We start from the raw sequence: 15996 nt of genomic DNA, 5'->3' as shown, positions 1-15996 counted from the left end.
TCTACCAAACAAAGTATGCAACTTTTAGGTCAAGATTCTTGAGAGGTTAGCATGTTTGGTTCATACCTCACTTAGATGACAGTATAACATGAGATAAACTCCTTCCATCACCACAAGAGGTATCAACCAAACATCTAAAGAATTCTCTAATCGCCACCACAAGAACAAACTTATGGTGTGACTCAAAAATTGCATACACATGCACACACTAGCATGTAAAGGCCTAGATGCACAAAGATAATACATGAGTTCATGGAGCGATATACATTTGTTCTAAGCCTCATAATCTTCACTATGAAGATGATTTCAATACTTGGATTTAGTGCTTTGATGGGACTAGTACTTTTTTATGTAAGATAATTTCATTTGTGCCCATCTCTCATCATCATCATCTTCAAGGAGATATCATAAACTTGTGCTTGATATCAATTGAAAGTCCATTGCTAGCTCTTGTTCTCATATTGAGATATCAGCTAAAGACATATTTCTTGATATACCAAGTTAAAATTATCAATCAATACCAATTGAAATATGATCTTCATAATTTTGACACCAATTAAGAGTCTCCATAAGGCTTTGTAATGTTTTGGTCGTCAGCAGCTAGCCCAGGGGCCGTGGGATGAGTATATATACACCCAAAACCAAAACTAGTCATTGGAGTTCAAAAACTAGCCATCAAGACCTGTACAGGTGTGGCACTATCGCCCTTATGCGCGGCACTGCCGCAGCTCTTAGAAACAACACAGGTCACCTCACGAAAAACGTCATATCTCTTTACTCCAAACTCCGTTTTTAGTGATCTTGGATTTTCTGGAAAGCTTGTTTCAAGAGCTATCCAGCCCAACCAAGAGAAATCCCAAAGATCAACAAGTGCGAGTGTTGTTCTATTGAAAGGATCTTCACTAGTTGATGCCAATTGAAATGAATGCTCGTATCTCATAATGTCACCTAGGAAATGCTCATAAAGACAAGAGATAGCATTAAATTGCACAAGAGAATTTCACAACTAGTGATCATTTTAGATGTGGAAGGCATGTAGATCACTAATTGCAAAACCTTATAACATAGAATAAATTCCCTTTTTTTGATAGTGCATACATATACATGTGAAAGGCAAGAACATAGGCACTTTTGGTCAATTAAGTCTAAACAAGGGAATTTAAGCTATATTATGGAGAGTAGCTACTTAAGAGATAAAAATACAATCCAAATAAATATGAGAGACAACCAATTTGGATTGAGTCAATGTAGCATACTCATGAGAGACTCATTCTCAGCAAGAGACTACACAAAACTCACTATAAGAAAAGGTTAGTCTTAAAAGACACAAGGCATAGGATGGGCTCCCCCTTAATATGTGCATCAAGTGCTTGAATTACTTGTGAAATGCACTAGAATCGGTTTAAGAGTCGAGGGAAGTTCATCCTATATCTTGGTCAAGGCATGATAAATTTGCAACAATTGAAATTATGCCAAGGAAACATACCACCACCAAGATAGATAGATCACCACATAAATTTTCATCGACATGACCATCATAGGTGAGACTTCAATGATTTGGATGGCTATAGTTCTCACTTGATGAAATGTGGTAAAACTGAGCTCTTATGATCATCCAAGATCCATATTAGTTTCCTTGTTCTTTCTTTACCTAGAGCAACTCACATAGAGAGCAAATGTAAAATTCATGAAATTTGCAAGTTATGAACTAGGAGTTACCACTCTTTGTTGATAAGATCCTGGGAGATCAATGGGATGAATCATAGGTACTTGATGAGCACTTAGAGAGGAGAAATAGCAATGAAAGCCCACTCTTCAATTATTTTCTCCATCTCATCCAAATCTAGGTCCATTTAAAGGATTGGGACATTCAACATTTAAACTAGGAGCAATTGGCTTATAAAGACCGAGACCTCCTAGAATAATTGTGAAACACCTAGAGAATCGAAAGGAACTACCCATCCTCCTTTTTTCATGTGTGGGACTGCACATTAAACACTTGAAAGAAACCAATAATCCCACAAGATATAGGCTAAGCTCCCCCTAAATTTATACATATAAGAGTACGCAAAGTTCACTTAAGCACAATAACAATATGAGGTCAAGGGAGTGACTTGCACTATACTTCAACTGATTTGAACTCCTTGAAACTGCTTGCAATTCAATAGTTTCAGCTGATTACTTCTTGTTCCAACTAGTTGCAATCACTTGCTGCTGCTTGTACTCTGATTGCAACTTATTTGGACCCTTGTGTGAGTTCTTTTCTTTCATTAAAACTCCTTTAGACCAAATTTATATTTCTCATATTTACTGATTCTTCATGACCAACTTGAGAGCTAACTCAATCTTGTTGCTACAATGCAGTCCAATTCCATTTAGTCAGTTTTTAGATTCTGTCATCCTTAGAAAGGAAAAAGAAATCCTTATCTCTCAGACCACTAGCCCAATATGCATGAAATTTGGTACAGATCTTCATCTATGAGCCCTCTAACTTCTCTAAAAAATTAGCTCATTTGAACTCTATTTGGTCTGTGAAAATAATTTTCTACCAGAACTACTCAAATATGAAACTGCACTGTTGAAGCTAACAGAAACCAACTCAAAACTGATTTTCTTCAAAACCAATCTTCATACCAATTGTACAGCAACAAGTACTAGATGTGTATAGCATGCTCACAAAGTTTCAGATCAATCTATCAGTATTTGAATCTCCAAATCCATGCTTGAAGGCAGTCAACTCAGATTTGCAATTTTCTGGACAGATTTGATGATCGATGATTCTTCTTCTTTTCCTGTCCAATCTTTGAGGTGATTTTAGTTGAGAATACATACAAGATGTTATATCCATTCAGTCCTCTCATCAACACTCATAATCTTGTGAATTCTTCTTGTATAGCTTATTCAAATCAACCTCAAACTTGATTCAAGCGAAACTGAAACTTTTGATCTAAATGGCCTTTAGCTGCAACATCTTTCTTTAGGTGAAGAATAACCTTTAAGCTTGTGAATTAAATCAGCACAACATCTTCTTATTGATTTTCTATGAATAAGCTCAATCACAAGAATACATTAGTAACACAAGCACTAGTTTTCCATTTAGTAACCATTTATATGTGGATGACAAGTGGGTTACCAAAATGGAGAAACCTCATAACATGGACTAAATCTCCCTTGATGTCTCATGCACATTCTTTTGAGTGGAATAGAAATGTAAATGTGCATGGTTGGTCATTTAAGTCCAAAGGGTAGATTTAAGCCATATTATGGTGAGTGGCTAACATAGACAAATCTAATCCAAATTAGCTAGAGAGAAAATACATTACATGGTTTTGGATTGATATCCTTCATATAATAACACACTCTATTTGAGAAACACATTCTCATTTAGTGAGACTACATAAATCACTTAGAGAGAAAGATTAGTCTCACAACTCTAGCCATAGATTAAAGTCTCATTTTATAAGTGCTCTAAGTATTTGAATTTCTCACATAGCACTTTATTCATTTAAGAACTTGAGATTTTCACTCTATGTCTAGGTCATGGCAACAATAGTGTAATCAATTTGAACTATGCCAAGAGATACTCACAACCATTATAGCATGTAGATGCCCATAAGATGAGAATGAGAATTTGGCAATCTAACATATGACAAGATTCCATCAAGTAGGAAGTTCTTGACTTGTGAGTAATAAGTCCTTTTACTTGACTTGAGCTTGATTCTTTATTCTTGGCCATTTTGAAATCCACTTGTATCCTCCAATGTGTACCAAGATTCCAAATCCATCAAACCAACTCATAATGTGCACGAACATAAACTTACTTTATCTTGTTTTTCTTGGTTTGAAGTCCACAAAGGAAAGTCAAGTCACCTATTTTGCTTGATGTGGATGATCGATTCAATTTTGATCATATTTCTATTCTATGACCAGCAACCAATGAATATCCTCAAGTGCTTCTATTATCCTAAGTGGCTACACAAGACACAAAAGAGTTTAGTTTCAAATAAATTGCACTTGAGATTTAGATGTTACCATCCTTCTTGATTGTAATGGACGAGGTGGTCTTTTCATCTTCATATTGCACATATGAAGGTTGTAGATTTATCCACGAACTAGAGTGGAGTCAGCTGCTACTATGTAGGAGGGATGGCACTACCGCCCTTGGGTGCGGCACTGCCGCCCTGCTGATTTGCAGCAGGGGTGTGCTGCACCGCTGCATTAGAGTTGTCAGTGGAATTTGGTATAGCAGCAACTTGAGGAGCTTCCACTTTTGTAGCATGTACTTCTTGTGGTCTTATATCATCAATGACCATGACCCAATCTAGATCTCCAAGTGCTTGTTCTACCTGGAGAGGTTCCAAAGAGGAAGCAAACGAGTAATACTGACAAAAATTTGCTAAATATGAACGAGTTGTTACCCCCTTTCGAATGCTCCTAAGGATATTGTCAACAGGGTGATCCCGTTGTATAGTATGACATAGCCTTGGATGCTCAACACCTCCTTGTTCTTCCTCTAGACTTTTAGCTTCTTCTTGTTCAAAGATAGGCTCCTAGTTGAGCCCTTGAAGTGGTGGAGTAGGAGTTGAAGGAGCTGCTGCTGAGGTGGATGGGGCGACACTACCGCCCTTAGGAGCAGCACTGCTGCCCTGCTGATTTTCAGCAGGTGAGTGCTACCCTTGTCGATAGAGTACGTCAGCGGAAATTTATGTAGCAACATCTTATGGATCCTCATCATCGGTGGCTCGATCTTCTTGTGGCCTAATGTCGCCTATAGCCATTTGCTTGATTGCTTCACATGGTGGATCCTCATTACCTACAACATGAATAAGATCTTGCTCTACTAGAGAGCCATTAAAAGCATCATATGGCAAATGATTCACTTAGACTTAAAGTACTCTAGCCACTCTTAATAATTCACAAACACACATATATTTGTGAACTATTAGAGACTACACATGTCAAGTGGCTAGCTAGCAAGGGTTAGGTACTAGTTACCGAGGTGAATATGAAGTTTGAAGTATTTCCATTGATTCATCTTTGGGTCAACCATATAAGAATATGCAATGTGAATTGATTGATAACTTGAGTGAATATTTTCAATCAACTTGCTCAAGCACCCCGAAGCTTCATATCACCTTCAAGTACCTACAACACTTACTAAGCACAATTTGGTACCCAAACTATGTTGGGTCCATTATGGTTAGTCACACGAGACTTAGGCATCCAAATGGCCTATGTGCTAGCACATGGTGAACCAATCACCTTTCTAGCACAAGTGTCATTTTTGGGCCTCCTAAGCATATTTAAATCAATTGACAAGTTGAGCTTAGAAGTGTTACCCATGGGACAATCCTTACTTAAATGTCCCTTTCCTTTGCAAGTGTAGCATAGGCGGTTCTTGCTCTTTCTAGCCTTCTCTTCTTGCACTTTGCTTGTTACCTTGCTAACGAACCTCTTTGTTGATGATGACAAGCCTTCACTTTTCTTATTAGGACATGAGCCAATTTTATGTCTCTTCTCATGACAACCATAACACTTCCTCTTGCTTCTTCTTGTCTTGTTCTTTGGAAGTGTGGCTTGATCATCGACCTTGTTGGAACACATAGAAGCAGTGTGTCCCATGTTGGAGAACTTGACATGAGCCATCTTCTTCTTCTCTTGGATCTTGCTCACACCCTTCTCTTCTTTCTTCAAGGGGCAATCTCTGACATGGTGACCATATTTCTTGCACTTGAAGCAAGTGATGAGAGTCTTCTTTGATTGACGTTGCACCTTGATGGCCTTGGGAACTTTTCTGTTCTGTCTAGGTGCGGCACTGCCGCCCTTGGGGTGTGGCACTACCGTAGTCTGTGTAGCTGGCTTAACTACTACATTCTAGATAGATTGCACTTCTTTAAGTATCCCCTTCACTTTGTCATTGTTGGACTTGTAACCCTTTTGATAAGGCTTGATGCATGCATCGGTTGATCCCTTCTCAAGCTTCTTCACCATGTCTTCATGGTTATCTTGAGAAGGTTGAGCATTGCACTTGCCCTTCCATTGAATCAAGTCCCTTTTTAGTATTTCAACTTCTTCCTTGAGCTGTTCATTTTCTTTTACAATGGAATCATCACAAGTTTCTACAATTACATGCTCAATGGAAGGTTGGCTTGCTTGAGAGCAACACTTGTTAGCACATGATAAAATAGATGAAGCTTGTGTATATGTGCATTTGTGAGTGTGAGGTTGGTATGATTTTACCGTTGTTACCACAACCTCATGAGCAACTTCTAGCATGAGATGAGACTCCATAAGCTTCTCATGAGAGCACAAAAGCCCATCATGACTTTTTTGCAAAGTCTCATTTTGCTAGTAAGCCTTTCCAACTTGTCTTTGAGCATATAATTCTGATCTTCTAATTGAGCAACACAAGATAGAGAGTTAATAGTATGAGTTTGCTCAATTGACAAGTTTTCATACCTTTGGACCAAGCTAGCATGAGAGCACTTAAGCTTTTCATGCTTTTTGGTCAACTTCTCCAAGCATTTGATCTTTTCAATGAGAAGCTCTTCTTGCTTGTAGAGATCTTCTTCTTGCTCTTGAATCTTCTCTATGAACTTGATCACTATCAACTTGTCTTTCTTGCTTAGACGTGCAAGGTGTTGATTGATCTCATCATCATCACTACCACTGTCACTGTCACTCTCACTCTCACTCTCACTTGCCACTTTCTTCTCTTTCTTTGCCATGAGACCGATATGTGAAGTGGTATAGAGAGTTGAGCTTCTTGGTAAGGTGGATTCATCATTTGGCTTCCACCGATCACAAGCTTCTTCTTCCTTCAAAATGTTAGTCTCACAAGAACCAAAGAAAGTAGAAGTACCACATGTAAAAATATTGTTCTCACCAACTATTTCATTACCATCCAATAAGTCATATGTTGGCGAGGAAGTGGATGTGGCATGATCAAATAGGCCTTTTGAGAGAATCACTTGAGGCTCATCATTTGTTGATAAAGTTGAGCATTCCTCAAGTGGTTTTTCCAATGAGAGGTTGCTCTCTTCACATTTGGAGTTACCATACATTTCCTTGAGCGTGGTCCAAATGATATGAGCATCACCAAGTGGTTCACCATCTCCAAATATGACAGCATCAAGTACATCTTCACTCAAAGCACTAAATAAGACATTAGCAGCTTGAACATTGAGTTGTAAGCATTTCACTTCCTCTCTAGAAAGGTAGATCAAATCATCATGAGGAGGTGAAATGCTCACATCTACAATCTATTCTATTTGAGGACCCATGGTCCTAAAAACATCAAGCACACTAGCAGACCAAGATGTATAATTTGAGCCATCTAAAAGTAAAAGTTCTAGAGATACCTCCTCACTTGTCGACATCGTTCTCTCAAGGCGGTTAAGCCCAAAATTAAGAGCCAGGCTCTGATACCAATTGAAAGGACCTTGATGTCACCTAAGAGGCCTAGAGGGGGGGGGTGAATAGGCCTGTAAAAATTCAACTCGAAACTCTATTAGAACAGAGGGTGGCACTGCCGACCTTATAGGGCGACACTGCCGCTCTTCAAAAATAAAGCAGACAGCGTTGAGATTTCACAGATAGTAACCTGACCCTCTCAGCTGCTCAATCCTGCAAATTCAACTCGAAACTCTATTAGAACAGAGGGCGGCTATGGGGGGTACGACCCTGGATACCCATGATAGGTCACATGGGCTATGCCTCCAGGGGTGGCCCAGCCCACAAGAAGGAGCCTTGCGGGGCACAATTTTGCTCGACGACCCCCGCAAGGCACGGAGAGGATATCCTAAAGATGTTACGAGATCTGATAGGATACGTACGATCCCATGTTTCTTGTAATCTATTATTACTTTCCGATTATCTCTCAGATCTAACCGACTTGTAACCTTGCCCTCCAGACTATATAAGGCGGGCAGGGACCCTCTACGAATTCACGGCAAATCATACGATAGCTAATACAAACCAACAGACCATAGGAGTAAGGTATTACGTCATACTGACAGCCTGAACCTGTATACCTCGTGTGTCTCTGTTGCCTTCTTGTTCTTGATCACACGCTCCTCTACCAATCAATCTACCATCGTGAGATACCCCTCGGTGGACTGCCGATGATATTCTGTCGATAGTTGGCGTGCCAGGTAGGGGTGTGCGTGCTGTTTCCTTATCGAACAAGATGGTTTTTTTCCATAGGCTCTTCGTCCCTCCCGTAGCCCGGCCAGATCTTCATAGTCGGATCCATCACGTGGGTCATCAACGCCGACGGAGTTGGAGAGCTTCTCGAGCCGGTGCAGATCTGTTCTACACCGACCACCCTCGCACCTGCAACTGTAGATCCAATCTTAGAACCACTTCTGGGGTTGACTCCATTAGCCACCCGCCGCTCGCTTCCTTGCTACCAGAGGAGGCATGTCAACAATGATGATCTGATTGAATCTATCGATCGGGTCGGCCTAAAACTTGCCGATTGCCTCTCCATTGCTGAGTCGGCTCTAGACACCCTTGTTCAGCACCGAGCACCCTCCGATCCCGATCTATCGACGTTCAATGCTCGGCAGACTCTAGGGCTCGCCGCCCTGCCCTTCGAGCTTGCCAACACCGCAGCTACATATCAGGATGCCCTGAGGGGCAAATTCGTCGACCAGCTTCCACCAACCGTCAACATGCTGCACATCGGTCGGGGTCTCGAAGCATCTCTCCAAACTTCCTTGAGGAAAATTCAGACTCCGAATCTCAAGGATCCACCGAGCCCCTTGCCAAGACCTTCACCAAGCAACTCCTCTCCTGCCTTTCTGGGGTGGCGCGATCTTCAACGTCAGTATCGACAGCCCCCCTCGAAATGGCGAAACAGATGAGGAACACGCCGCCCGTGAAAACAGGAACGCCAACCATGCACAACAGTGTGATAATGAATGCGCCATTGCGATGGCCGAGGCCGCTCGTGATAACCAGTTCGATTCACAAGGAAGGCCCCTCCATCGCAACCTCAACGAAGAATTCCTCTGCGTTGACGGCCATGACATTTTCAAGACTCCGAGCGCTAATCTAGCCGTGGCCACCAACAAACTTGCTCACCTCCTACAGACGCCCGAGCTTGCTAAGGTCGCCGCTATGCTTAAAGCGGCACACTGTCAAGTTAACGAGATCCGAGAAGTTTAGAGACCTTCATGCTCCACAAGCGTGATCCGCTGATCAGCTGATCCTAGATCTAATTACCGCCCCAGTCAAAGCCGCTTCGCTGACCAGTCACCACCTCCCTAGGGGGGAGTTGGAAGCCACCACGCCGAGCATCATCGCCAGCACGACCAAGAGGTCGAACAGGATGCCCGAGTGCACCTCAGCAACCTTCGGGATGCACGACGGCGTATCGATCAACGACGTTTTGGGCGCCATGAAGATGAAGTATGATGTTGCCAGGAGTACGAGCAAGAGTACAGCAACCCGAACTCAGCTCTGGAGCCAATTGTCGGCGTCAATACTGCCGATGTCAGCCTCGACAGCCCGGAGGGCCCCCTGCGTTCACTAGGGCACTCCGAACGCTCCAGTGGCCCCGTGGTTTCTAAATCACCGGAGTCGAGCCCTATGAAGGAAGGATGAACCCAACTCAGTGGCTGTAGGCTTACGCCACTGCCATCCGTGCCGCCGGAGGAGACACCAACGTCATGGCAAACTATCTCCCTGTCATGCTCACGCCAGCCGCCATGAGCTGGTTCACAAGCCTCGCCCCGGACTCCATCGGCTCTTGGGAAGATCTAAAGAGAGTCTTCACCGACAACTACATGGCCACATGTAGGCGGCCGGGCACCAAGCACGATCTCAACCGCATCAACCAAAAGCCGTCCGAACTACTCCACAGCTACATTAGATGCTTCTCCGAGATGAGAAATTCTATTCCCAACATCACGGAGGCCGAAGTCATCACCGCCTTCGTCCGAGGGCTTCATCACCAAGAACTCCGTTCTAAGTTCAATAGAAAGCCACCTACCGGCATCGACGAGATGATCACAACCGCCAACCAGTACGCCGGCGCCGAGGAAGCGGAGGTGCATTTTAACGAAGATACGTGCACTAATCACCCGCCTCGCCGCCACGACGACCGCAACGACGACCGATAGCACAACGTTCGCCGCCACGATAACTGCAACGACAACCGATAGTACAACGATCGCCGCTACGACAACCGTAGTTTCCACCAGGACAACGGACGTGATCGGCTAGATGGATTCAAACCTAGTCAGAATCGCCGCCGTCGACCAGATCACTTTGTTGCCAACGTCAATGAGCCACGCGCAAAGCGTAACTACGATGAGCAGTACAAGAAGATCCTCGACGGTCCGTGCCCCCTGCACAAGAAGGCCAAACACAAGATGAAAGATTGCCTTGGTTTGGCTAAGGAGTTCCAGGAGAAAAAGTACAACGACGACAATGGTGGGAATAGAGGACGCCGACCACCAGGGGATAATAATAATGCCTTCCAGGACCACGACAAGGTGGTAACCACCATCTTGGGGGGTTTTGCCTCCAACGAAAGCAGAAGGGAACGGAAGCTCGCCGCCCGACGAGTGCTCGCCGTAGTTTCAGAAGAAACTACCGCCAACCCCAGCTATCGCCCGTGGTTCGAAATCACCATCACCTTCAGCAGGGCTGACTAGTGGGCAGACATACCCTACACAAGGCATTTTCCCCTCGTCCTTGACGCGACTGTTCAGAAGGTGCTCTTCAGAAAAGTCCTCGTCGATGGTGGGAGCGCTTTGAATCTACTCTTCGCTAGGGCCCTAAGGGAGCTTAGACTCAGGACAACAGACCTCACGCCCTCAGACTCCTCCTTCTGGGGCATGGTACCTGGCAGGGCATGCAAACCACTTGGGGAAATTACCCTAAAAGTACAGTTCGGCATGGCAACCAACTACAGAGTGGAGCATATCAACTTTTATGTCACCAACTTCGACACCGCCTACCACGCCATACTAGGGCGTCCGGCTCTGACCAAGTTCATGGCCGTTCCACACTACGCGTATTTGGTGTTGAAGATTCCTTCGCCTGCAGGAGTCCTGTCTCTATGGGCAAACCTCTCCGTCGCCTACGCCTGCGAGACAAAAAGTCTCACCCTCGCCGAAGCCACCAACCTCTCCATCCAGATGGCCAGCGTGGTCACCGAAGACAAGACCGCATCTGCTGACGACATGGAGATCCTAGAGCCTCCTCGGGCCTCCGCCAAGTCCAAGGAAGTCAAGGAGATTGGCCTCGGCCTCGATGACCCTTCCAAGACGGTGAAAATTAGGGCTCACCTTGACCCCAAATAGGAAAGCGCGCTTGTCTCCTTCCTACATGCCAACGCCGATGTGTTTGCTTGGAAACCTGCAGACATACCGGGGGTACCACGAGAGAAGATCGAGCACTCCTTGAATGTCTCGCCGACCGCTAAACCGATCAAGTAGAAACTTCGCCAATTCACGCCGGACAAAAATGAGGCTATTAGGGTAGAAATAAAACGGCTCTTAGCTGCCGAATTTATAAAAGAAGTGTATCATCCAAATTGGTTAGCTAATCCTATTGTTGTTAAGAAAAAGAATAAAGAATGGAGAATGTGTGTTGATTATACTGATCTTAACAAACACTGCCTAAAGACCCCTTCAGCTTGCCTCGGATAGACGAGGTTGTAGACTCCACCGCCAGCTGCGAGTTGCTCTCCTTTCTTGACTGTTACTCAGGCTACCATTAGATCTCCCTCAAGGAGGAAGACCAGGTCAAAACGTCGTTCATCATGCCTTTCAGTGCATACTACTACACCACTATGTCCTTCGGACTAAAGAATGCCGGCGCGACCTACCAAAGGGCTATCCAGATGTGCCTCAACCAACAGCTCGGCTGCAATGTCGAAGCCTACATCGACGACATGGTCGTCAAGACTAGAACCACCGACAATCTTATCACCGACCTTGAAGAAACTTTCTCCAACCTAAGCAAATACCGATGGAAGCTGAACCCTTCAAAGTGCATCTTTCGAGTTCCATCCGGTATCCTGCTCGGCTACATCATCAGCGTTCGGGGCATCGAACCAAACCCTGACAAAGTCTCCGCCATCACCAACATGAAACGGCCGACGTGTGTTAAGGATATATAGAAGCTTACAGGCTGCATGGCTGCACTAAGCCGATTTATCTCGCGCCTCGGTGAAAAAGGGCTACCTTTCTTCAAGCTCCTCAAGGCCTCCGAGCTTTTTTCTTGGTCAGAGGAGGCAGACATAGCTTTCAAGCAGCTCAAATTGTTTTTAACAAAACCTCCAATCATGACAGCGCCATGACCAGATGAAACTCTGCTGGTTTACATCACCGCCACTTCTCGAGTTGTCAGTACGGCTATTGTCATCGAACGCGAGGAAACTGGACACACCTACAAGGTACAGCGTCCGGTCTATTTCATCAGAGAGGTACTTAATGAGCCCAAAACTCGTTATCCTCAGGTGCAAAAGCTATTATATGCAATTCTAATCACCTCACGCAAGCTCCGACATTACTTCGAACACTACAAGATCGCTGTGGTCACTGAGTTCCCTCTGGGAGACATTCTCCGCAATAAAGAGGCCAATGGTCGTATCATCAAGTGGGCTGTTGAGCTTGGCACCTACTCCATTGACTTCAGAAGCAGGCCGACCGTAAAGTCATAGGTGCTCGCCGATTTCATCACTGAGTGGACCGAAATCCTAGAACCCATCGCCGCCACTTGCCCTGAGCACTAGGTGATGTACTTCGACGGCGCCCTTAATATTAATGGGGCCGGTGCGGGCATTCTATTCATCACACCGACAAAGGATAAACTCCAATACGTTCTTCGCATACATTTCCCGGTCTCCAACAATGCCACGGAATACGAAGCATGTCTCCACAGCCTTCGTATAGCCGTCGAGCTCGGCGTCAAATGCCTTATGGTATACGGGGATTCCACGCTGGTTATCAATCAACTCAATAAAGATTGGTCCTATTCCAGTGAAAAGATGGACGCTTACTGCACCGAAATCAGGAAGCTTGAAGGGAAATTCTATGGCATTGAGTACCACCATGTGGTACGGGATCAAAACCAAATAGCCGACCAGCTATCGAAGATAAGATCTTCTCGCACCATGGCTCCGCCGGGAGTCTTCGTTCAGGACCTCTTGACACCATCCATTATGGAAGACAAGGAAGTTGTAGAAGTACCCCCTGCCGAGCAGTTGGTACTCACGATACCTTCGCAGGTCACCGATTGGAGGGAACAGTTCATCAAATACCTCTCCAACGGTGAAGTACCCGCCGACAAAATCGAAACTGAATGACTAATTCGCCAAAGTAAGCACTACGTGTTGGTGGACGGTAGCCTGATGAGGAAAAGTGCCAAGGAAGGGATACTGCAGAAGTGCATCACCCAAGATGACGGTGTGAAGCTACTATCTGAAATTCACTCTGGCTCCTGTGGCAATCATGCGACTTCGAGAACACTGGTCGGCAAAGCTTTTCGAGCAGGTTTCTACTGGCCCACGGCCATTATCGATGCAGAAGATCTCGTTCGATGATGTGAGGGATGTCAATTTTTCGCCAAGCAAATACATGTGCCAGCACAAGAATTACAAACCATTCCAGCTTCCTGGCCATTCGCATGCTAGGGACTAGATATGATTGGGCCTTTCAAACCTGCGCCAGGAGGTTTCCGGTACGTGTACGTCGCCATTGATAAGTTCTCCAAGTGGATCGAGTACAAACCACTCGTCGTAGCTACTGCTAAGAAAGCAGTCGAGCTCTTTGAAGACATCATACACAGATTCGGTCTCCCGAACAGCATCATCACCGACCTTGGGACAACTTTTACCAGCCATCATTTTTGGGACTTCTACGAGGACAGGTGCATCTCTATTAAATACATTTCTGTTGCTCATCCTAGAGCTAACGGTCAGGTTGAGCGAGCTAACAGTATGATCCTCGACGCCCTCAAGAAAAGGCTCTATCAAAGAGAAGAAAAGCACCCAGGCAGATGGCTCAAAGAACTACCAGCTATGGTCTGGGGACTGTGCACTCAAGCTAGTCATAGTACCAGCGTATCTCCATATTTTATGGTCTACGGCTCAGAGGCCATACTTCCAGCGGATATTGCATTCCGAGCACCCAGAGTAGAAAACTATGATGAAGACCAAGCTACAGCTGTTCAGACAGAAGACATTGATCGGGCCAAGGAAGAATGTCTAATTACTTGCGTTCGCACATCCAAGTACCTCGAAGGTCTGCGGAGGTATTACAACCGTAACGTCAAAGGTCGTTCGTTCGCGATCGGCGACCTCGTCTTACGTCGGAAACAAAAAACCGAAGGGCTTCACAAGCTGTCTTCACCGTGGGAGGGTCCTTACATCGTAAGAGGTGTTACTCGACCAGGGTCTTATCGCTTATGCGACTTAGATGGACTCGATGTTCCCAACTCCTGGCACATAGAGCACCTTATACGTTTCTACCCCTGAAATAACATAGATATGTATTCTTTACTTTAATATTAATAAAGTTCTGGTCTCCATAATTTCTCTACATTTTTTCCTTCATCATAAGCTTCACTTACCGTTAGCGGGATATAAGCCACTCCGCGATGGCCTCCAATACGCTCGACAAGTACGCCCAAAGCGCCGAGTACGATTTCTCCAAATCGCCGAGCACGATTTCTCCAAATCGCCGAGCACGATTTCTCCAAATCGCCGAGCACGGTAACTCCAAATCGCCGAGCACGGTAACTCCAAATCGCCGAGCACGGTCTCTCCAAATCGCCGAGCACGGTCTCTCCAAATCGCCCAACATGTTAACTCCCGATCGCCGAACACGACTTCTCCAACTCGCCGAACATGTTAACTCCCAATCACCAAACATGATTTTTCCAAAAATCGCCTACTATGCTTCCTCCGGGTCGCATAGGTTTTCTACAAAAACAACGATGGTCTTGCGTTCCAATTTTCGCAACATAGCCCGCCGATCGTCAAGCAGCACACCTTTTTCCTTCTGTTTTCTATGGAAACGACCCAGTCTCTGACTACATCCTACACGCGCTTAGGGGCTCCACCCTCTGCGTTACGGTTGGTCGGCTACGGTTCCTTGGCCATGCCTGTTCGTCCTACACGTGTCAGCGCCTCTGCGCTCGACGTTATGGACTATGGGCTAGTCGAGGCCTAGATTTTAGGCATGAACTAAACGCTCGGACGCCGCTTTATCCATTTCTCTCGCCACGTTACTCAAGTTGGCTGCTGGGCAGCACGTTTTTTCGCAATAGTAACTCTGGAGGACACCAAGGCTCTAACATCCCACCAAACGTACTATGAGCTCGGTGCTCCACGTGTTGGGCGGTAGGCCACGGTCTTATGACAATGCCTGTTTCTCCAACATACGCATGGGCTCCGCGTTATGCGTTACGGATCACGACCTAACTAAGGCATCAAGTTTAGTGAAAACTAACTAATCGAACACAGCTTATATTACGCATTACTGCATCGGGTTGATAATACGAAGATTCTTCATAGCTAGATAAATCAAGTATTACAGGCGGTAATATCCGGGCAGTTCATTAAGCTTCGCCAATAGTTTCTGTTTCGCCAAACAGGTCTATATCGCCGACAAGCACTTTCGCCACATCCTCAACGTCATCCTCCAGCTGTTGGGTTTGCGCGTCGCTCAGCCCATCGGTGAACCCACCACCTATCGACTGGATGTCGATGGACGGATAATGGGACCGAACCACTGCAAGGGCATGAGTAGTGGCGGTCAAAACGGCGTCGCGGTTGAAGTTTTTGAAGTTCTCCCACGCTGCCTTGCATCTCTGAACGATGGTGTCTGGTCCTTGCTGCCTACCATCAGGACGGGGCGCCGGTTCAACGTCGACACAGTCGAGCACTGGTTTTATTGCGGCAATTATAGTGTTGAAGTTGTCCTTCTGGACTTTGGCTTCCTGCACCAGTACATCGATCTGTGCCTTGGTTTTATG

General features: G+C 45.2%; 1 pseudogene; it reads right to left on the bottom strand.

Moving 5' to 3' along the window:
- Positions 1-5157: 5157 nt before the first annotated feature.
- LOC136454572 (uncharacterized) lies at positions 5158-7379 on the bottom strand (annotated as a pseudogene).
- Positions 7380-15996: the final 8617 nt, after the last annotated feature.

This window comes from Miscanthus floridulus, chromosome 5, assembly GCF_019320115.1.
Source record: "Miscanthus floridulus cultivar M001 chromosome 5, ASM1932011v1, whole genome shotgun sequence".
Taxonomy (NCBI): domain Eukaryota; kingdom Viridiplantae; phylum Streptophyta; class Magnoliopsida; order Poales; family Poaceae; genus Miscanthus; species Miscanthus floridulus.
This window is presented reverse-complemented; position numbering and strand designations above follow the sequence as displayed.